General features: G+C 39.6%; 1 pseudogene; it reads right to left on the bottom strand.

Moving 5' to 3' along the window:
- Positions 1-2,783: 2,783 nt before the first annotated feature.
- On the bottom strand, positions 2,784-23,627 carry LOC131825636 (Y-box-binding protein 1-like; annotated as a pseudogene).
- Between the last annotated feature and the right edge of the window lie 505 nt (positions 23,628-24,132).

The following is a 24,132-nucleotide window of genomic DNA, read 5'->3' as shown; positions in this document are numbered from 1 at the left end:
GGGCGGGGCGGGGGGTTGGTGGTGGTGGGGGGACAGGCTCCCTGCTGAGGAGAGACCCCGACGTGGGGCTCCATCCCAGGACCCTGAGATCATGACCAGAGCCAAAGGCAGAGGCTTTAACCCACTGAGCCACCCAGGAGCCCCAAGAGTGTTTCGAGTATTAAACAAATTCGCATATAAAGCACCCAGCACCCTACCCGGCAATGTCAGAGTTCTTGGGTTAGAAGCAACAGAAACCAACATTGCCAAATTGAACAGAGAAAAGCAGATCTATTAGAGTGATTCTGGATACCTCACAGAATCAAGGAAGAAATGAATGGCCCAGTTTCAGAACTGGGAGACTCTTGTCATCTCAGCAGCAGGAAGTTCTGACTATTTTCTGGGTACAGTCATTTTCAGGATGAATGGAATCATCTCCAACCAGTCTCAGTTCTGGTTAAGATTTAAATTCCCTGGAAAGAGATGTTTATTGTTCTAGATTAGGTCCCCTGATTTTTTGAAGTCTGAGGAGTTGGGTTAAGTCATTGCAGGCTCACCAGAACCATAAATAAAGTGGGAATAACATTCTCTGTAGAAAATGGGAGATACTGTTACTGAAAGAAAAGATGGAAGGTATTTGGAGAAAACAAAACATAAATTTCCACTATATTAGCACATAGTACGTGTTCAGTTAATGTTCATTTCCTTTAGGTTATCCATTAAAAAAAAAAAAATTATTTATTTATTTATTTGAGAGAGAGCGAGAGCGAGCTAGAGACAGAGGGCCCACCAAGGGTGGGGAAGAATAGGAGAGAGTGGAAAGAATCTCAAGCAGTTCTGCCATGAGTGCGGAGCCCGATACAGGGCTCAATCTCCTGACCTGGAGATCATGACCTGAGCTGAAATCAAGAGTTGAATACTTAACCCACTGAGCCACCCAGGTACCCTCATCATCCATTTAAATCCTTTCTGCTTATACTTTCATGTAAAACTTATAGAGAGGGTGTATGCATGTGTGTATTTTTAATATTATGGTTTCTAACAATTGGTATTTTTAATAGTGGGTAAGCTAAGACTATTGTATTCTTTTTTCCCTTTCCCATGATTGTCTTCTGTCTCATCCTTAACACTTGCCATTATTCAGTGAAGACTTTGGTATGGGGCTCATGGTCTCCTTTTCTACTCTGAACCCTGTCATCAGCTTGGTTGAATTCCATATCCATATGGTCATACACTTCTCCAGTACTAGCCTCTTACTTTGTTAACTCTTCATTGTCAGTGACCTTATCCTCCATTTCAACCTCAGCCATTTATTCACAAAGTTGTCTAGAAAATCACCAATATATACATCATTTTTTTTCTGATCACCAGCAACCTCCAAGCCTTCTAGCTTGTTTCTTAACTACTCTCAGTATACATGTTACTTTATATTAGCTCTTCCTATCATCTTCTTTATACAGCTTGCACATGGTGGTCCAATGTTCTAGTAATACTCCAGTCCATCACTGAATTGCTTGAATTGTTCATGTTTCACACTTGGCCTGAAATCAACATCTCTGGGTAAGCCTAGTAGCACCTGGCTACAGAGTATCTCAGGGGGAAATGACAGTCATCAGGCTCAAATGGTCCCTCAATATAGCCTAGTAATCCTACATGTCTCTCTCATCATTTCATATCTCCAGTCTCTATATTAAATTGTTCTGTTAAAATATTTTTTTAAAAATCCATGTCATGTTGATTTGGTTCTGAATATATCTTAAACCCACTGACTTTTCTCTATCCTCACTATAGCCACCCCAATCTAATCCACCATAATCTCATGCTTGGATTACTACAGTGGTGTCTTATTTGGTTCCCATACATCATCCTTTATTCCCTCTCAGTTCATCTTCCCTAGTGTATCCAATGTCATCTTCTAAGACTCTTCTCTGGCTTTCTCTTTTCTTTAAGATAAACTTCAAAATCTGCAATGTGTCCTATGAGGCCAAGTAAAATTTAGCCCACACTTTTTCTCTTTCCTTCCTTCATTCTTCCTCCCTCCCTCCCTGCCTTTCTTTCTTTCTTCTCTCTTTCCTTAAACACTTGTATTAATAGGTGCTTGCTCTTTGTTGAACTTTTTGTAAAAATCAAGTTGCAAACTTTGCTTCTGTAAAGATTTTATTTTTCAAGTAATCTCTACAGCCAATGTAGAGCCAACACACACAACCCTGAGATCAAGAGTCGCATGCTGAGCCAGCCAGGCACCCCCAAGTTATAAACGTTTATTACAAATAAAACCAAGGTTTTTAAAAATCTGTTTTTTGTTTGTTTGCAGATTTCATTTATTTGAGAGAGTGAGAGAACATGAGCTGGATTAGGGGCCGAGGGAAAAGAGATTCTCCACTGAGAAGATGTGGGGCTCAATCCTGGGACTCTGGGATCATGACCTGAGGTGAAGGCAAACACTTAACCAACTGAGCCACCCAGGCATCTAAAGTTCTTAAAAATCTTAAGGTGATCAGATATGAAATGATTTAAAAATCTTTTAGAGATGTATTGAGAAGAACCAGCCTTTTTTTTTTAAACCACATTTTTCATTACTAAGAAGAAATAACTTTAGGTAAAAATAATAAAAACTCCATGCTGCATAGGTAATGCAGATAGTTTTGTTTATCTGGTCAGTGGACAAAAAGCAAGCACTTAAAGTCTCCAGCTCCATCCTTTTGTGCATTTTTTACTGCTGGAATTTCATGTTCATTTCCTTTTTTTGGTTGAATAAACCAGATGGTAGTATAGAGATAGTATAGCTGGTGAGCCAGTAGTATTTACTCAGCTCTGCCCTGTTTAGCCTCAAGAGCAGATGGATTCTCAGCTGATAAATCAGCAGCTTTTGTCTCTTTGCCATCATGTGGCTTGGGGTTTTTTGGGTGTCCATGTGAGTAATTTAAGTTGGGATAGTACCAATGTTGAGATGGGTGTGACCCATCTCCCCTGTTTTCCTTACCTTCTTTTTTGCTGTCTTCTTTAGGCTGTCTTTGGCGAGGAGGACTGCTGTGGAATTGTGGTCTGTAATCCTGATATATTCTGTCTCACTGCACCTTGTTCTCCTGCACCCAGCTTGTCAGCTTCTTCCACATCTTGTTCCTGCACAAGAGGGTTGATGCCCATAGGGTCTCCATGTGTACTAAGTTGGGAACCGATCCATGCATTCCTTCTTGCCCCACTCTCACTATTCTGGTACTTCTGTGGGTAATTGTGTGGAGGACCCCTGTGACGTGGATAACATGGTCCATTGTTACCATCTGCTGTGTATTTATAGCCTCACACTAGAGTTCCACCAGAGCCCTGTCACATTTCCCTTTCCTCTTTCAACAAGATCAAACTCCACAGTCTCTCCATCTCAAACACTGTGAAGGGACTTTCTGGGGTTGTTCTTGTTTATGGCAGTCTGGTGTACACATATATCTCCTTGGTGTCATTCATGTTGATGAAATCATACCAATTTCTTTTTTTTCCTCAAGCTTTTACTTAAATCCCAGTTAGTTAACATACAGTGTAATATTAGCTTCAGGTGTATCATACAGTGATTCAGCACTTCCATACTTCACCCTGTGCTCATCACAACAGGTGCCCTCCTTCATCCCCATCACCTGTTTCCCCCATTTCCCCACCCACATCCCCTCTGGGAACCATCAGTTTGTTCTCTGTAGTTGAGACTTTCTTTTTTTCCCTTTGCTTGTTTGTTTTGATTCTTAAATTCTATGTATGATTGAAATCATATGGTGTTTGTACTTCTTTGACTTCTTTTGTTTAGCATTATCATCTCCAGGTCCATCCATGTCATTGCAAATAGCAAGACAGCATTCTTTTTAATGGCTGAATAATATTCCATTGTAGATATATTTCACCTCTTCTTTTCATTTTATTTATTTATTTTTTAAAATTTCTTTTCATCGTAACAGTATTCATTGTTTTTGCACCACACCCAGTGCTCCATGCAATACGTGCCCTCTCTAATACCTACCACCTGGTTCCCCCAACCTCTCACCCCCCACCCCTTCAAAACCCTCAGATTGCTTTTCAGAGTCCATAGTCTCTCATGGTTCACCTCCCCTTCCAATTTCCCTCAACTCCCTTCTCCTCTCCATCTCCCCTTGTCTTCCATGCTATTTGTTATACTCCACAATTAAGTGAAACCATGTGATAATTGACTCTCTCTGCTTGACTTATTTCATTCAGCATAATCTCTTCCAGTCCCGTCCATGTTGCTACAAAAATTGGGATTTCATCCTTTCTGATGGAGGCATAATACTCCATCATGTATATGGACCACATCTTCCTTATCCATTCGTCTGTTGAAGGGCATCTTGGTTCTTTCCACAGTTTGGCGACCATGGCCATTGCTGCTATAAACATTGGGGCACAGATGGCCCTTCTTTTCACTACATCTGTATCTTTGGGGTAAATACCCAGGAGTGCAGTGGCAGGGTCATAGGGAAGCTCTATTTTTAATTTCTTGAGGAATCTCCACACTGTTCTCCAAAGAGGCTGCACCAACTTGCATTCCCACCAACAGTCCGACAGTGGAAGAAGGTTCCCCTTTCTCCACATCCTCTCCAACACATGTTGTTTCCTGTCTTGCTAATTTTGGCCATTCTAACTGGTGTAAGGTGATATCTCAATGTGGTTTTAATTTGAATCTCCCTGATGGCTAGTGATGATGAACATTTTTTCATGTGTCTGATAGCCATTTGTATGTCTTCATTGGAGAAGGGTCTGTTCATATCTTCTGCCTTTTTTATATGATTGTCTGTTTTGTGTGTGTTGAGTTTGAGGAGTTCTTTATAGATCTGGATATCAACCTTTTGTCTGTGTTGTCATTTGCAAATATCTTCTCCCATTCCGTGGGCTGCTTCTTTGTTTTGTTGACTGTTTGCTTTGTTTCCTTTCAAAAGAAGCTTTTGATCTTGATGAAGTCCCCAAAGTTCATTTTTGCTTTGTTTCCTTTGCCTTTGGAGACATATCTTGAAAGAAGTTGCTGTGGCTGATACTGAAGAGGTTACTGCCTAGGTTCTCCTCTAGGATTCTGATGGATTCTTGTCTCACGTTGAGGTCTTTTATCCATTTTGAGTTTATCTTTGTGTACGGTGTAAGAGAATGGTCGAGTTTCACTCTTCTACATATAGCTGTCCAGTTTCCCCAGCACCATTTATTGAAGAGACTTTCTTTTTTCCACTGTATATTTTTTCCTGTTTTGTCGAAGATTATTTGCCCATAGAGTTGAGGGTCAATATCTGGACTCTCTACTCTGTTCCACTGGTCTATGTGTCTGCTTTTATGCCAGTACCATGCTGTCTTGGTGATCACAGCTTTGTAGTAAAGCTTGAAATCAGGTAACGTGATGCCCCCAGTTTTATTTTTGTTTTTTCAACATTTCCTTAGCAATTTGGGGTCTCTTCTTATTCCATACAAATTTTTGGATTATTTGTTCCAGCTCTTTGAAAAATACCGGTGGAATTTTGATCAGAATGGCATTAAAAGTATAGACTGCTCTAGGCAGTATAGACATTTTAACAATGTTTATTCTTCTGATCCAAGAGCATGGAATGGTCTTCCATCTTTTTGTGTCTTCTTCAATTTCTTTCATGAGTGTTCTGTAGTTCCTCGAGTACAGTTCCTTTACCTCTTTGGGTAGGTTTATTCCCAGGTATCTTATGGTTCTTGGTGCTATAGTAAATCAAATCGATTCTCTAATTTCCCTTTCTGTATTTTTGTTGTTAGTGTATAAGAAAGCCACTGATTTCTGTACATTGACTTTGTATCATGCCACATTGTTGAATTGCTGTATGAGTTCTAGTAGTTTGGGGGTGGAGTCTTTTGGGTTTTCCATATAAAGAATGATGTCATCTGCGAAGAGAGAGAGTTTGACTTCTTCATTGCCAATTTGGATACCTTTATTTCTCTTTGTTGTCTGATTGCTGTTGCTAGGACTTTTAATACTATGTTGAACAAGAGTGGTGAGATGGGCATCCTTGTCATGTTCCTGATCTCAGCGGGAAGGCTGCAAGCTTTTTCCCATTGAGGATGATATTTGCTGTGGGTCTTTCATAGATAGATTTTATGAAGTTCAGGAATGTTCCCTCTATCCCTATACTTTGAAGTGTTTTAATCGGGAACAGATGCTAGATTTTGCCAAATGTTTTTTCTGCATCAATTGAGAGGACCGTGTGATTCTTCTCTCTTCTCTTATTAATTTGTTCTATCACATTGATTTATTTGTGAATGTTGAACCATCCTTGTAGCCCAGGGATGAATCCCACCTTGTCATGGTGGATAATCTTTTTACACCTCTTCTTTATCCATATCTTACACTGAACTATTCCCCAAACATTTTGTTACAATGACCTTGTGCCCAAGAGCAGGCACCATGGATGTGAGGTCACTTGGGCCAACTCCCTGTGCCCCTGCCTCTTCTAGTGGTGCTGTAGGTGCCAGGCTTGGTGTTGATAGTGTTGAAGGTGGGTGGCTCCTGGGTCCTGGCCTTGCCTGTCATGGTTGCTGTCATGGTAACTGGGGCAGCTGGGGCAACTGGTGCTCCTTTCAGGGAATGATGATAATAGGCCTATGGTGGCTCATGCTTACTCTTTTTTGTCATTTTGTTTTACTGTTTCCCCCCCTCTCAAGCTTCTATATATTGGCCCAATGCTCAACCTCTAGAATAGTTTCCATCTCAGATGGTTACATAGTCAGGTGCTTAGACCTCTCTTCTCCACACTAAACCAAGCCCTACTGCCTTCACTTTATTGGCTCTTTCTCACTTTTTCCCACTTTCTCTCACCAAGACCTAGTTGAAATGTTACTTCCTTAAAGAATTTCTCTTGATTGCTCAGGCTAGGTTACCCTATGTCCATTTCTATGGCCCTTCCACTTGCACTTTTGTTTCATAACCTTTGTCACAACTGTAAACATTTGTTCCAGTGTCTACCCTCCCCATTGAACTATAAGTTTATAAGAGCAATAATTGTTGTTCACCACTATTTCCCGATGCCCTGACACAGTGAAAGGAATGCAATGATGGAATTTCTTCCACCTGTGTCTTTGTGGGCATGGGCCTCCAGAGGTCTTTCCCTAATGCTTAGAAAATATTATGTAAATAAATAGATTTTTCTCAATTTTACTTTTTCTGCAATTATTATTTTAAAACTTTAGCTCAAATCCTCAGAAATACCTAGGTCATCCCCCAAATTAACAAACAAGTACCACCCAAAGAGTAATAGAAAATGTGTAAGTAGCTAATCATACATAGTTTTAGAGTTAGCTTTCTCCTCACTTATGTGGACCTGTGTTTATGATATATTTTTAAAAATATTAATTTATATAACATGTGATATATATTTTCTGCTACTAAGAAAATTCTGAGATTATTTAATGCAATCAAATATATTGCTATTTTGTGATGCTTCACAAAAATTCCATGTCTTTCAGGTACTATTTATACTATTGCTGGGAGGCTGGTTTGTGTTAACACTTCTACTTTGCAGATGAGATGTGGATGAGACATCCCTGCGGTGATTCAGTATCTGATACAGACTGCTTTAAGCATCTATCTATTTCTGTTTGGTTTCCCCCACTTTATCAATAGCTTTACAACAGCTCCCAAAATTGTATGTTATGCCAAAAAAGGAAAAGGAGGAGATGATAGATGCTAACGGGGAAGCACACTTTATCACGTATTTCAGTAGCATTCTGTGGACTGGATTAGAAACGTATTTGAGGATAATCCTTTATAAATAAAATATTGTGTCTGAGTTGAACCCTCAGGTAACAAACATATTTTTTAATTCATTGACTTGAAAGGAATGAAAAGGTTGGAATTTCAAAACCAGAAATGTAATTGATATTTTGGTAAAATACAAGAGATACTAGATATCAGAAGAAGAAAAAAAGCTGAAGAAAAGAATGCTTTTTAGACTGAGAAACCAGGAGGATAGTGTCAAATGAGACTCTGAGTGGTGAGGACTGAGTGATGGTTCTCAGTGCATATGCTCAGAGAGCCCACTGAAAGAAAGCACTAGTAATTATTAGTAATTATAAAGAGACAGCATTGTTCTATATGCTTTATGTAGGATGGGCTCTTCTCATGCTTTTGAATCACCTCATGTGTATGTTATCTCTCCCCTTTTTCTAATAAATTAACCTGGAGAGTTTAATAACTTACTCAAGATCACTCAGTTATTGGTACAGCCAGAATAGTCTAACTGTAGTTAAACATGATGCTTGATTGCCAAGCTCATACTTATTTTTAGAATCTTGCCTAAAATAGCAGACTAAGTCTTAACTTGGAAAAATATTCATGTTTTAGTTTGTCACCCCCAAGCAAATTTTTTTCAACTGATTTACTTTATCTCTGTTCTACAGAAGAAAAAAGATACTTTCTATAGTTTTGATTAAGGATCATCTACTTTATACTCATTTATTTTAAATTAATATAGTCTAGGGGTTATCTAATAAATTAACCAGATAAATTAATATGGCAGTCTTAAAAATAAGAAGATGAATTCTGGCCTACTTGTTTTCCACTCATAGGTTATGTTGGGACCTGTAAATATTTGTTCCTTAATGCCTTAACTTAAGCAAATTGTGAGTACTGCTTCCCCATGGGAACGGATTATTATTCCTTATAGTGTTGGCACCTGTTTCACTTTTTAAAATAATTCATATATCTCACCTCAGATATTGTCACATCCTTTTCCATTTCTCTATGTATTATATGCTACATGCTGTTCTGAGATTCACCACTGCTTACTTGGAACAACATATTTATAGATTTCATGGCACATTGGGTTCAGCTACTTCAAAAAGAGAATAACGGTAGTCTGCGGTCTTTTTTTTTTTTGCTTTTTTGGTTTTTTGGTTTTTGTCTGTGTTTTTTTAAGGAGACTAAATGATGTACATTTTGCATTTAAAACAAGTGATTATTTTTTCCCTAAGATCAGGAACAAGATAAAGATGCTCACTCTTGCCACTTTTATTCAACATAATATTGGAAGTCCTGGCCAGAGCAATTAAGGACAAAAAATAAATGAAAGGCATCCAGGTTGGAAAGAAGTATTTGTAGTTGGAAAGAAGTCACTATTTGTAGATGATGTGATATATATCTCTCTATCTATATATCTATATATCTCTCTAAAGATGGCACACACACACAAAAAAATCCCCATTAGAATGAATAAATGAATTCAGTAAAATTGCAGGATACAAAACCAATACATAAAATTATTGTATTTCTAAACATTAATGACAAATTGTAAGGAAGAGAAATATCTTTTGCGGTTCCTTTATGCTTTTTAAAATTTTTTAATTCAATTAATTAACATATATTATTAGTTTCAGAGATAGAGATCAGTGATTCATCAGTCTTACATAATATCCAGTGCTCATTACATCACATGCTCTCCTTAATGCCCAACACCCAGTTCCCCATCCCCCACCCCTTACCCCTCCAGCAGCCCTCAGTTTGTTTTCTATGATTAAGAGTCTCTTATAGTTTGTCTTCCTCTCTGATTTCATTTTATTTTCCCTCCCTTCCTCTATGATCTTCTGTTTTGTTTATTAAATTCCACATATGAGTGCGATCATATGATAATTATCTTTCTCTGACTTATTTCATTTGGGGTAATACCCTCTAGTTCCATCTGTGTTGTTGTAAATAGCAAAATTTTGGGTTTTTTGATGGCTGAGTAGTATTCTATTGTATATGCATACCACATAATCTTTATCCATTCGTCTGTCAATGGACATCTGGTCTCTATAAGAAAGAGAAATTAAGAAAACAGTCCTGTTTACCTTTGCATTAGAAAGAATAACATACCCAAGAGTAAATTAGACTAAGACCTGTATCCTGAAAACTATGACATTAATGAAAGAAATTGAGGAAGAAACAAATAAATGGAAAGATACTCCATGCTCACAGACTGCAAGAATTAATACTGTTAAAAAGTCCACACTACCCAAAGCAATCTACAAATTCACTGCAATCCATATTTTTAAAAAGATTTTATTTATTTATTTGAGAGAGATCACAAGCAGGCAGAGAGGCAGGCAGAGAGAGAGAAGAGAGGTAGGCAGAGGCAGGCAGAGAGAGAGAACGTGGGGCTCGATCCCAGGACCCTGATCATGACCCGAGCTGAAGGCAGAGGCTTTAACCCACTAAGACACCCAGCTGCCCCTGCAATCCATATTGAAATACCAATGACATTTTCAAAGAAATAGCACAAACATTTCTAAAATTTGTATGGGATTATGGAAGACTTAAACAGCCCGAGTAATCTTGAAGATAAGGAACAAATGTGGAAGCAGCGTGCTCCCTGATTTCAAATTATATTTCAAAGCTGAGATAATCAAAACAGTATGGTATCAGCAGAAAAACAGAGACATAGTTCAATGAAATAGAATCAAGACCCTAGAAATAAACCCATGCATATTTGGTTAATTAATTTATGACAAAGGACCCAGGAATACAAAATAAGCAAAGGACAGTCTTTTCAATAAGTGGTACGGGAAAACTGGACAGCCAAATGCAAAAGAATGAACCTGGACCCCTAGCTTAAACTATACACATAACGAGCTCAGAATGGTTTAAGAACTTAAACATAAGACCTGAAACCATAAAACATTTAGAAGAAAACATATAAGCTCTTTGACATTGGTCTCAGTGATGATTGTTCAGATTTGACACTAAAGGCAAAGGCAACCAAACTATGGAAAGAACCTAGATGTCCAACAACAGATGAATGGGAAAAGAAAATGTGATTATATTTTATACACACACACACACACACACACACACACATACATACAATGGAATACTATGCAGCCATCATACTGCCATTTGCAACAACATGGATGGAACTAGAGGGTATTATGATGAGCAAAATAAGTCAATCAGAAAAAGACAACTATCATATGTTCTCTCTGATGTGAGGAATTTGAGAGGCAGGGCAGGGGGTTGTGGGAGTAGGGAAGGAAAAAATGAAACAATATGGGATCAGGAGGGAGAAAAACCATAAAAGACTCCTAATCTCACAAAACGAACAGGGTTGCTGGGGGGCAGCGGGAGTGGGTAGGGATAGGGTGGTTGGGTTATGGACATTGGGGAGGGTACGTAATATGTTGAGTGCTATGAGAAGTGTAAGCCTGATAATTCACAGACCTATACCCCTAGGGCAAATAATACATTATATGTTAATAAAAAAATTTTTTTTTTTAAAAGCAAAGGCAACCAAAGGAAAAACACATGTGTGGGACCACATCAAACTAAAAAAGCTTCTGCATAGCAAAGGAAACGATCAACAAAATGAAAAGGCAGCTTACTGCATGGGAGAAAATACTAGCAAATCATGGATGTGATACAGAGCTAATATCTAAAATATGTAAAGAACTCATACAACTCAATAGCAAGAACAAAACACACACACACACACACACACACACACACACACACATACACACAAAAATTCTGATTCAAACCTGGACAGAAGGGGCACGTGGGTGGCTCAGTGGGTTAAGCCTCTGCCTTTGGCTCAGGTCATGATCTCAGGGTCCTGGGATAGAGCCCTGCATTGGCCTATCTGTTCAGCAAGTAGCCTGCTTCCTTGCCACTCTACCTACTTTTGATCTCTCTCTCTGTCAAATAAATAAGTAAAGTCTTAAAAAAAAAAACCTGGGCAGAAGACCTGAACAGAGATTTTTCCAAAGAAATAATACAGATGGCCAATAGGTATATGAAAAGATGCTCTACCTTAGTAATCATCAGGGGATTATAAACCCAAACCACAATGAGGTATCACCTTACATCTGTTAAACTATCTATTATCAAAAAGACTTGATGTAACAAGTGTTGGTGAGAATGTGGAGAAAAGGGAACTTTTGGACACTGTTGGTGGGAATGGAAATTGATGTAGCCACTATGGAAGAAAGTATCAAAAAAAAAAAAAATAGAGCTGCCATATGATCCAGCAATCCCACTTCTTTGTATTTATCTGAAGAAAAAAAAAAAAAAAAACAGTAACTAAAAAAGATGTGCACCCCCAAGAGCATGAGGCAGCATTATTTATAATAGCCAAGATATGGAAGCAACCTACATGTCCACTGATAGATAAATGGATAAAGAAATTGTAGCATATACACACACATATGCGTGCACTCATGTGCACACACAGTGGAATAATATTCAGCTCTAAAAAAGAATGAAATCTTGCCATTTGAAAACACAGATGGACCTTGAGGGTATTATGCTAAGTGAAATAAGACAGAGAAAGAGAAGCATTGTATGATCTCACTTATATGTGGAATCTAAAAGTATATACATACGTAAAACTAAGGCACAGAGAACAGATTGGTGGTTGCCAGGGTTGGGGTTAGGAGAAATTGGTGAACTATTTTTGGTTTTGTTTTTAGTTAGTTTATTTATTTATTTTATTTGAGAGACAGACAGCAAATGCATTCACGCACATGGTTGGGGAAGGGACCCATGGAGAGGAAGAAGACTCCCCACTGAGTAGAGAGCCCGACTTGACTAGGCTTGATCCCAGGACCTGGAGATCACAATCTGAGGCAAAGGCAGACAGTCGTATGAGTCACTCAGGTGCCCCTGTTTTTGTTTTTAGTTTAAGTAAGTTGAGTATTTTTAAAAAGTGCTTAATTTTAGTCAGGATCACCTAGGAGGAGGATGTTTGTATGCGTCGGTCTGGCCTGTAGCGGAGTACTGCCCATCCTGTCTGCTTTAATAACAGCTTCCCACTCTGAGCCCCTGTGACAGGGTGTTTGGCTAAGGTTGTGCCTTAAGTCTCTGAGCACCCCACTCACATAGCACCACTTTTAATCTGCGACCTGGCTAATGACCAGTCAAATTTCCTGTCTTCAACAAAGTGAGACAGATTTGGGCCACTTGAACTGAAAAGTGCTATTGGGCTGAAACGGACCATTTCAATTCTGGGCATGGAGAAAGTTGGTCTGCAGGAAGAAGTGGAGATTTAGAACAGGGAGAGCTAAGAAGGGAGATCTTGTGACCACAGAGAGCAGGGAGGTGGCAGAGAGAAGAGGTGCAATGGTCCCTGAGGACTCCCGGTGACCAGGTCCTGTTCCCATGGGCCCCCACCTTGCTTCCTTCTGACAGAATGTCCCATACCATACTCCCTGGGTATTTGAATTGCTTTGGTAGGTTTCTCTTTACTGCAACAGAAAATCTTGAATACAATTACGACTACCTAAAGACTTCCCAGATTTGGCATTATGTGCCTGTGGTAGATTTTCAGGGCTCCTGGGAGGATCAGGCAGAGACACTGAAACATAGCAGCTGGGAGGGCAGGCTCTCTAGCTATCTTGCTTGGGTAGAAATCCCAGTTCTGCAGCTTACCGGTTGTGTGATCTTGGACACTTTAACCTCTCGATGTTTCAGTTTCCTTGTTTGTTTACAAACACAAGGATAATGATATTTTTCTACACCACAGTTTGTTGTGAGGATGAAACACATGAAGACAGTGTACTTGGCACATAGTATTTAAGTATCCAATGAGCATTAGCTGTTCTTTTAGTGAGGCCTTGATTTTACACACGCATACTCATACATAGGCATGTATATGTACATATATACAAACACAATAATGTGTACATGCCTATAATATAAATAAACCTATAGTAAAATGCAGCTTATATGTACCTGTGTGTATATATGTACATATATAAAGAGATGTACACACACACATCCATTATCCAGCTCAAGTCTGAAGCTTTGTGCTCCTACAACACTTTGTCCATAGTTCTATTATGATCTTCAACACCCTGTATTATAGCCTACTTATGTATCATTTTTCTCAATACCTATGAGTCTCACAATTTAGGCAATTACCTTCTTTTTTAAAAATTATTTTTAATTTTATTTTTTCAGTGTTCCAAGATTAATCATTTATGCATCACACCCAGTACTCCATCCAGTACCTGCCCTCCTTAATACACACCACCAGGCTCACCCAACCCCACATCCTCCTCCCCTCCAAAACCCTCAGATTGTTTCTCAGAGTCCACAGTCTCTCATGGTTCGTCTCACCTCCGATTTCCCCCAACTCCCTTCTCTTCTTCACCCAGTGTCCTCTGTGCTATTCCTTATGCTCCACAATTAAGTGAAACCATATGATAACTGACTCTCTCTGCTTGACTTGAATTTCACTCAGCATAATCTCTTCCAGTCCCGTCCATGTTGATACAGAAGTTGAGTATTCATCCTTTCTGATGGAGGCATAATACTCCATTGTATATATGAACCGTATTTTCTTTCTTTTTTTTTTTTCTTTAAAGATTTTAGTTGTTTATTTGACAGACAGAGATTACAAGTAGACAGAGAGGCAGGCAGAGAGAGAGAGAAGCAGGCTCCCTGCGGAGCAGAGAGCCCGATGTGGGACTCAATCTCAGGACCCTGGGATCATGACCTGAGCCGAAGGCAGCGGCTTAACCCACTGAACCACCCAGGCGCCCCTGAACCATATTTTCTTTATCCATTCGTTCGTTGAAGGGCATCTTGGTTCCTTCCACAGTTTGGCGACTGTGGCCATTGCTGCTATGAACATTGGGATCAGATGACCCTTCTTTTCACTACATCTGTATTTTTGAAGTAAATACCCAGTAGTGCAGTTGCAGGGTCATAGGGTAGCTCTATTTTCAATTTCTTAAGGAATCTTCACACTGTTTTCCAAAGTGGCTGCACCAACTTGTATACCCACCAACAGTGTAAGAGGCTTCCCCTTTCTCCACATCCTCTCCAACACTTGTTTCCTGTCTTGTTAATTTTGACCATTCTAACCGGTATAAGGTGGTATCTCAATGTGGTTTTGATTTGAATCTCTCTGATGTCTAATGATGATGAACATTTTTTCATGTGTCTGTTAGCCATTTGTATGTCTTCTTTGGAGAAGAAGACATTTTTTTACGTGATTATCTGTTTTGTTTGTGTTGAGTTTGAGGAGTTCTTTATAGATCTTGGGTATGAGCTCTTTGTCTGTATTGTCATTTGCGAATATCTTCTCCTGTTCTGTGGGTTGCCTCTTTGTTTTGTTGACTGTTTCCTTTGCTCTACAGAAGCTTTTGATCTTGAGGAAGTCCCAAAAGTTCATTTTCACTTTTGTGTCCTTTGCCTTTGGGGACATGTCTTGAAAGAAGGTGCTGTGGCTGATGTTGAAGAGGTTACTGCCTATGTTCTCCTCTAGGAGTTTGATAGAGTCCTGCCTCACATTGAGGTCTTTTATCCATTTCAAGTTTATCTTTGTGTATGGTGTAAGAGAATGGTCAAATTTCATTCTTCTATACATAGCGGTCCAATTTTCCCAGCACCATTTATTGAAAAGAATGTTTTTTTCCCCACTGGATATTTTCACCTGCTTTGTTGAAGATTAATTGACCATAGAGTTGTGAGCTCATATCTGGACTCTCTACTCTATTCCACTGGTCTATGTGTCTGTTTCTGTGCCAGTACCATGCTGTCTTGGTGATCACAGCTTTGTAATAAAGCTTGAAATCAGGTAACGTGATGCCCCCAGTTTTTCTTTTTCAACATTTCCTTAACAATTTGGGGTCTCTTCTGGTTCCATACAAATTTTAGGATTGTTTGTTCCAGCACTTTGAAAAATTCCAGTAGAATTTTGGTTGGGATGGCATTAGAAGTATAGATTGCTCTGAGTAGTATAGACATTTTAACAATGTTTATTCTTCTGATCCATGAGCATGGAATGTTTTTCCATCTTTTTGTGTCTTCAGTTTCTTTCATGAGTGTTCTGTAGTTCCTCGAGTTCAGATACTTTTACCTCTTTGGTTAGGTTTATTCCCAGGTATCTTAGGGTTCTTGGTGCTATGGTAAATGGGATCGATTCTCTAATTTCCCTTTCTGTATTTTCATTGTTCGTGTATAAGAAAGCCACTGATTTCTGCACATTGGCTTTGTATCTTGCCACATTGTTGAATTGCTGTATGAGTTCTAGTAGTTTGGGGGTGGAGTCTTTTGGGTTTTCCATATGAAGAAACATGTCATCTGTGAAGAGAGAGAGTTTGACTTTTTTGTTGCCAATTTGGATACCTTTTATTTCTCTTTGTTGTTTGATTGCTGTTGCTAGGACTTCTAATACTATGTTGAACAAGAGTGGTGAGAGTGGACATCCTTGTCATGTCCCTGATCTCAACAGGAAGACTGTGAGCTTTTTCCCATTGAGGATGATATTTGCTGTGGGTCTTTCATAGATCGATTTTATGAAGTTCAGCAATGTTCCCTCTATCCCTATACCTGAAGCGTTTTAATCAGGAACAGATGCTGGATTTTGTGAAATGCTTTTTCTGCATCAATTGAGAGAACCATGTGGTTCTTCTCTCTTCTCTTATTTTCTTAATTAATTAATTTATTTTCAGAAAAACAGTATTCATTATTTTTTCACCACACCCAGTGCTCCATGCAATCTGTGCCCTCTATAATACCCACCACCTGGTACCCCAACCTCCCACTCCCCCGCCACTTCAAACCCCTCAGATTCTTTTTCAGAGTCCATAGTCTTTCATGATTCACCTCCCCTTCCAATTTACCCCAACTCCCTTCTCCTAACACCCCTTGTCTTCCATGATATTTGTTATGCTCCACAAATAAGTGAAACCATATGATAATTGACTCTCTCTGCTTGACTTATTTCACTCAGCATAATCTCTTCCAGTCCTGTCCATGTTGCTACAGAAGTTGGGTATTCGTCCTTTCTGATGGAGGCATAATACTCCATAGTGTATATGGACCACATCTTCCTTATCCATTCATCCGTTGAAGGGCATCTTGGTTCTTTCCATAGTTTGGCGACCATGGCCATTGCTGCTATAAACATTGGGGTAAAGATGGCCCTTCTTTTCACCACATCTGTATCTTTGGGGTAAATACCCAGGAGTGCAATGGCAGGGTCATAGGGAAGTTCTATTTTTAATTTCTTTTTTTAAAAATTAATTTATTTTCAGAAAAACAGTATTCATTATTTTTTCACCACACCCAGCAAATAATCCAAAAATTTGTATGGAATCAGAAGAGACCCCAAATTGTTAAGGAAATGTTGAAAAAGAAAAACTGGGGGCATCACGTTACCTGATTTCAAGCTTTATTACAAAGCTGTGATCACCAAGACAGCATGGTACTGGCATAAAAACAGACACATAGACCAGTGGAACAGAGTAGAGAGTCCAGATATGGACCCTCAACTCTATGGTCAATTAATCTTCGACAAAACAGGAAAAAATATACAGTGGAAAAAAGACAGTCTCTTCAATAAATGGTGCTGGGAAAACTAGACAGCTATATGTAGAAGAGTGAAACTCGACCATTCTCTTACACTGTACACAAAGATAAACTCAAAATGGATAAAAGACCTCAACGTGAGACAGGAATCCATAAGAATCCTAGAGGAGAACCTAGGCAGTAATCTCTTCAGTATCAGCCACAGCAACTTCTTTCAAGATATGTCTCCAAAGGCAAAGGAAACTAAAGTGAAAATAAACTTTTGGGACTTCATCAAAATCAAAAGATTCTGCACAGCAAAGGAAACAGTCAAAAAAACAAAGAGGCAACCCACGGAATGGGAAAAGATATTTGCAAATGACAACACAGACAAAAGGTTGATATCCAGGATCTATAATGAACTCCTCAAACTCAACACACAGGAAACAGGCAAACATATCAAACAGTGGGCAGTAGATATGAACAGACACTTCTCCAATCAAGACATACAAATGGCTATCAGACACATGAAAAAATGTTCATCATCACTAGCCATCAGGGAGATTCAAATTAAAACTACATTGAGATATCACCTTACACCAGTTAGAATGGCCAAAATTAGCAAGACAGGAAACAGCATGTGTTGGAGAGGATGTGGAGAAAGGGGAACCTTCTTCCACTGTTGGTGGGAATGCAAGTTGGTGCAGCCTCTTTGGAGAACAGTGTGGAGATTCCTCAAGAAATTAAAAGTAGAGCTTCCCTATGACCCTGCCATTGCACTCCTGGGTATTTACCCCAACAATACAAAGGTAGTGAATAGAAGGGCCATCTGTGCCCCGATGTTTATAGCAGCAATGGCCACGGTCGCCACACTATGGAAAGAACCAAGATGCACTTCAACGGACGAATGGATGTGGAAGATGTGGTCCATATACACTATGGAGTATTATGCCTCCATCAGAAAGGATGAATACCCAACTTTTGTAGCAACATGGGCGGGACTGGAAGAGATTATGCTGAGTGAAATAAGTCAAGCAGAGAGAGTCAATTATCATATGGTTTCACTTATTTGTAGAGCATAACAAATATCATGGAGGACAAGGAGTGTTAGAGAGGAGAAGGGAGTTGGGGTAAATTGAAAGGGGAGGTGAATCATGAAAGACTATGGACTCTGAAAAAGAATCTGAGGGGTTTGAAGTGGCGGGGGGAGTGGGAGGTTGGGGTACCAGGTGGTGGGTATTATAGAGGGCACGGATTGCATGGAGCACTGGGTGTGGTGAAAAAATAATGAATACTGTTTTTTCTTCTCTTATTGATTTGTTCTATTACATTAATTGATTTGTGAATGTTGAGCCACCCTTGTAACCGAGAGGTAAATCCCACCTGTTCATGGTAGATAATCTTTTTAATGTACCGTAAGATCCTACTAGCTAGAATCTTGTTGAGAATCTTGGCATCCATATTCATTAGAGATATTGGTCTGAGATTCTCCTTTTTGATGGTGTCTTTGCCTGGTTTGGGGATTAGTGTAATGCTAGCTTCATAGAAAGAGTCTGAAGATTTTCCTTCTGTTCCTATTTTTTGAAATGGCTTCAGGAGAATAGGTATTATTTCTTCTTTGAATGTTTGATAGAATTTCCCAGGGAATCCGTCAGGTTCTGGGTTCTTGTTGGGAGGTTTTTGATCACTGCTTCAATCTCATTACTAGATATTGGTCTATTCAGGTTGTCAGTTTCTTCCTGATTCAGTGTTGGAAGTTTACAGGTTTCCAGGAATGCATCCATTTCTCCTCGGTTGCTTAACTTATTGGCATATAACTGTTGATAATAATTTCTGATGATTGTTTCTATTTCCTTGGTGTTAGTTGTGATCTCTCCCCTTTCATTCATAATTTTATTAATTTGGGTTCTCTCTCTTTTCTTTTGGATTAGTTTGGGCAGTGGTTTATAGATCTCATTAATTCTTTCAAAGAATCAGCTTCTAGTTTGTGTTCTACTATATCTCTAGTTTCTATCTCGCTGATCTCTGCTCTAATCCTGAATATTTCCCTCCTTGTGCATAGGTTTGGCTTAATTTGTTGTTGGTTTTCCAGTTCTTTAAGGTGTAAAGAGAGCTGGTATATTTGGGATTTTTTTATTTTTTTTGAGTGAGGCTTGGATGGCTATGTATTTCCCCCTTAAGACCACCTTTGCTGTATCCCATAGGTTTTGGACGGATGTGTCTTCATTCTCATTGGTTTCAATGAATTGTTTAAGTTCTTTTGTGATTTCCTGGTTGATCCAAACATTCTTGAGCAGCTTGGTCTTTAGCTTCCAAGTGTTTGAATTCATTCCAAACTCTTTCGTGTGGTTGAGTTCCAGTTTCAAAGTATTGTTGTCTGAGAATATGCAGGGAGTAATCTTAATCTTTTGGTATTGGTTGATCCCTGATTTGTGACCCAATATGTGGTCTACTCTGGAGAAAGTTCCATGTGCACTTGAGAAGAATGAGTATTCTGTTGTTTTTGGGTAGAATGTTCTTTGTTTATCTATGAGTTCCATCTGGTCCAGTGTGTCATTCAAAGCTCTTGTTTCTTTATTGATTTTCTGCTTGGATGATCTGTCTATTACTAAGAGTGGCGTGTTAAGATCCCTACAATTAACGTATTCATATTAATATGACTCTTTATTTTTATTAACAGTTGGCTTATGTAATTGGCTGCTCCCATATTGGGGGCATAAATATTTACTGTTGTTAGATCTTCTTGGTGGATAGACTCTTTAAGAATGATATGGTATCCTTCTTTATCTCTGACTATAGTCTTCAGTTTAACATCTAATTTATCTGATATGAGAATTGCTACCCCAGCTTTCTTTTAAGGCCTGTTGGCATGAAAGATGTTTCTCCATCCCTTCACTTTCAGTCTGTATGTTTCTTTAGGTTCCAAATGTGTCTCTTGTAGATAGCCTATGGACAGGTCCTGTCATTTTATCTAATCTGCAACCCTGTGATGTTTTATGGGAGCATTTAGGCCTTTCACATTGAGAGTGATTATTAAAAGATATGTTTTTATTGACATCATGTTGCCTGTGAAGTCCTTGTTTCTATGGATTGCCTCTGTAAATTTCTCTTTCTTTTTTTTAAATTTTTAATTTTTTATAAGCATATAATGTATTTTTATCCCCAGGGGTACAGGTCTGTGAATCGCCAGGTTTACACATTTCACAGCACTCACCATAGCACATACCCTCCGCAATGTCTACCACCCCACCCCCCTTTCCCGACCCCTCTCCCCGCTGCAACCCTCAGTTTGTTTTGTGAGATTAAGAGTCTCTTATGGTTTGTCTCCCTCCTGCTCCCATCTTGTTTCATTTATTCTTTTCCTACCCCCCAAACCCCAGATGTTACATCTCTACCTCCTCGTACAGGGAGATCATATGATAGTTGTCTTTCTCCAGTTGACTTATTTCACTAAGCATGGTACCCTCTAGTTCCATCCATGTCATCGCAAATGGCAAGATTTCATTTCTTTTGATGGCTGCATAGTATTCCATTGTGTATATATGCCACATCTTCTTTATCCATTCATCTGTTGATGGACATCTAGGTTCTTTCCATAGTTTGGCTATTGTAGACATAGCTGCTATAAACATTCAGGTGCACGTGCCCCTCCGGATCAGTACGTTTGTATCTTTAGGGAAAATACCCAGTAGTGCAATCTCTGGGTCATAGAGTAGTTCTATTTTCAACTTTTTGAGGAACCTCCATGCTGTTTTCCAGAGTGGTTGCACTAGCTTGCATTCCCACCAACAGTGTAGGAGGGTTCCCCTTTTTCCACATCCTTGCCAGCATCTGTCATTTCCGGACTTGTTAATTTTAGCCATTCTGATTGGTGTGAGGTGGTAGCTCATTGTGGTTTTGACTTGTATTTCCCTGATGCCGTGTCTCTGTAAATTTCTGATCTATGTCACTCTTTGGTTCTTTCTTCTTTTATAGAACCCCTTGTAATATTTCTTGTAGTGCTGGCTTGGTGGTCATATACTCTTTTAAACCTTGCCAGTCTTGGAAGCTCTTTATCTCTCCATCCATTTTGAATGTCAGCCTTGCTGGATAAAGTATTCTTGAGTGCATGTTCTCATTTAGTGCCCTGAATATATCTTGCCAGCTCTTTCTTGCTTGCCAGGTTTCTTTGCCAGGTCTGACGTTATTCTGATGGACCTGCCCCTATTTGTAAGGAATCTCTTACCCCTAGCTGTCCTCAGAAGCTCTTGTCTAAAATTATGATTCATGAGTTTCACAATTAAATGCCTCGTGGACTTTCTAGATTCGTTGATGTCAGTGGATGTTCTTTCTGCCTCTAGGATACAAATGCTTGATCCATTCCCTAGATTGGGAAAATTTTCATCCAGAATTTGTCAAGTATATCTTCTGGTCTTCTCTCTTTCTCCACCCCTTCAGGGATCCCAATAACTCTGATGTTGGAACCTTTCATGGCATCATTTATTTCCCTAATTCTGTTTTCATGACTTCTAAGCTGTTTGTTCTGTGCCTCCTCCTGATCCTTTTTCTCTATCAATTTGTCCTCTAGATCACTAATTCTATCTTCTGCTTCAGTTACCCTAGCTGTTAGAGTATTTAGATTAGACTGGATCTCATTGATAGCATTTTTAACTTCTGCCAGGTTGGCTCTCACTTCCGCTCTTAGATATTCTATGTTGTCATGAATGGTTTTCTCCCACTAGCCATCACCTAGATAATTGTTACTCTGAATTTCCTTTCTGAAATACTGTTCATGTCCATATCCAATAGTTCTGATGGAGAGAGCACAGTCTCTGAATTTTTCTTCTGTTGAGTGTTCCTCCTTTTAGTTATTTTGGTGAGAGGCAGTTGAGGGGATGTATAGCTGAATATATCAACCATGATCCAGGCAAGGGGAACCCTGCAACATTTTAGAGAAATTGGAAATCACCACCAAAAAGGAAAAAAGAAAAGGAGAGAAAGAGAGAGAGAAAGAGGAAAAAGAAACCCAAAAGTATGATTTATACAGTATATAAGCAAAAACGGACAAACAAAAAACCAACAAAATTAAATGACAAGAACAAAAAAAATAACCCAGTCAAATGAACCCCAAGGATAATATTTATGTAATACCAGAAAGAAAGCAAATACACAAACACTGACAGAAGAAAAAGAGGGAGGGTCGTTATAAATCCTCAGTGTGGGCAAAGAAGGTTATTTTGATTCTTCCTGGGTATATCTTGATATCTTTGTTAAAGGACTCAACTTTCCAGAGATAAAGAGAGATTAAAACTGGTTTATACATAGGGATAGTATAGCTTAGGGAAAGAAGATTACCTTGAAGCTTATATCTATATGAATATTTAAAAAATAGAAAAGATAAAGCACAGGTATTATGTATTAAAAAAGTTCAAATTAAAACGTTATTATGGAATATGTTGTATTAAGCCTCTAGTTATAATGGTAGGTAGGTTAAAAATATTAAAGACAGCAGGAGTCATGAGAACGAACTTAAAAAAAAAGTTGTATCTATGAAACATATAGGTTTTAGGGCAATACCAGCAGCTTAATATATTTTTCCCTTGATGTTGGGGTTTTCCAGTTTTATGGGGACCCTATGGTGGTTGTCCTCTCATTCTTTTGGCTAGCTTTCTGGGGGAGGGGCCTGCTGCATTGTTTTTCAGTCATTCTTTCTTGGGTTGAGTCCTCCTGCCACCTATCAAGGGGCTGGGCTCTGTGAAAACCAGTGTTTCAGGCCTTTGTTCTCTGGAGGTTTTTGTTCTTTGGCAGCTTTTTTTCAGCTTTTTGGAGGTTTAGTGGAAAGCAGATTACACCCAGACCTCTGACTCAGAGAGAAACCTCAGTCTGCTCCCCTCTGGATGATCCAGAACACAGAGACTTCCCCTCTGCAAACTCTGCTGAGCTGTGCAACCTCCCACAGGCAGTGTGTGCCCCCAGCCACCATCTCAGTGGTTGCCTGAGGCACCTGTTTGTCTCTGCACCCCTGTGTCACTAAAACCAAGAGTGATATTGGTCCTGGGAGCCCACTTCCAGTGGCTGCCTTTGGCAGGACTGCTGTCGGGTCCAGACTTCACCATTGCACAGGTTGCAGAAGGCTGTCTCCACCGAGGGATCCCGACCAGAGATCGTACTGGGTTCTCTCAGGCAAGGGCTAGAGCATCCAGACCCTTAGCCAGTGGCAGGAGGCTGGAGTCCTAAAGAGCGCCAGGTGGCACCCACACCAGATTTTCTCACATGCAGGTGGGAGTGTGCCTAGCCCAGTGGTGGTGCAAGCAGCCAAAAGCCATGCGCTCAGGGACCACAGAGGTTCTGCCACACTCTCTTTGGCATGGGTGATCACTGGTGGTGGTTGTCCTGGGTCCATGGGCTTGGGCCTGTGCCCGTGACTGCCCAATTATACCAGTTACCCCTTAAGCTCTTTTGCTCTTTTTGAGTGCCTTCAACCAGACGCCAAGTTAATGCTGGTCCCCAACCACAGGGTGCTCTCATACTGGGTATTCCTTTCCAATGGGTCACTTCTGGTGGCTCCCTCCCCTTTCTGTTTATCCTCCGATATCAGTCTGAGCATTCCCACTCTGCTTTACTTCTTCACTGGTGTCTTCTGCCCCCACAGAGATCCAGAAGTGTATAGTCCTACATCTCAGGCTGATTTCATGGGTGTTCAGAGTATTCTGGTAGATATTTAGCTCACTATAGGGGACTGGTTGAAACAGGGTTGCCTACATCTCCGCCATCTTGCCCCTCCTCCCTGGCAAATTACCTTCTTTGTTCTCTTATCCCCTAGAGCTTTATGCTTGGTACTGAGAATGTTCCTGGGCTCACAACAGATTTATGCTGTTGGATAGGTAGATGCTAGATGATACTTCACT

This window comes from Mustela lutreola, chromosome 1 (genome assembly GCF_030435805.1).
Source record: "Mustela lutreola isolate mMusLut2 chromosome 1, mMusLut2.pri, whole genome shotgun sequence".
Classification (NCBI taxonomy): domain Eukaryota; kingdom Metazoa; phylum Chordata; class Mammalia; order Carnivora; family Mustelidae; genus Mustela; species Mustela lutreola.
This window is presented reverse-complemented; position numbering and strand designations above follow the sequence as displayed.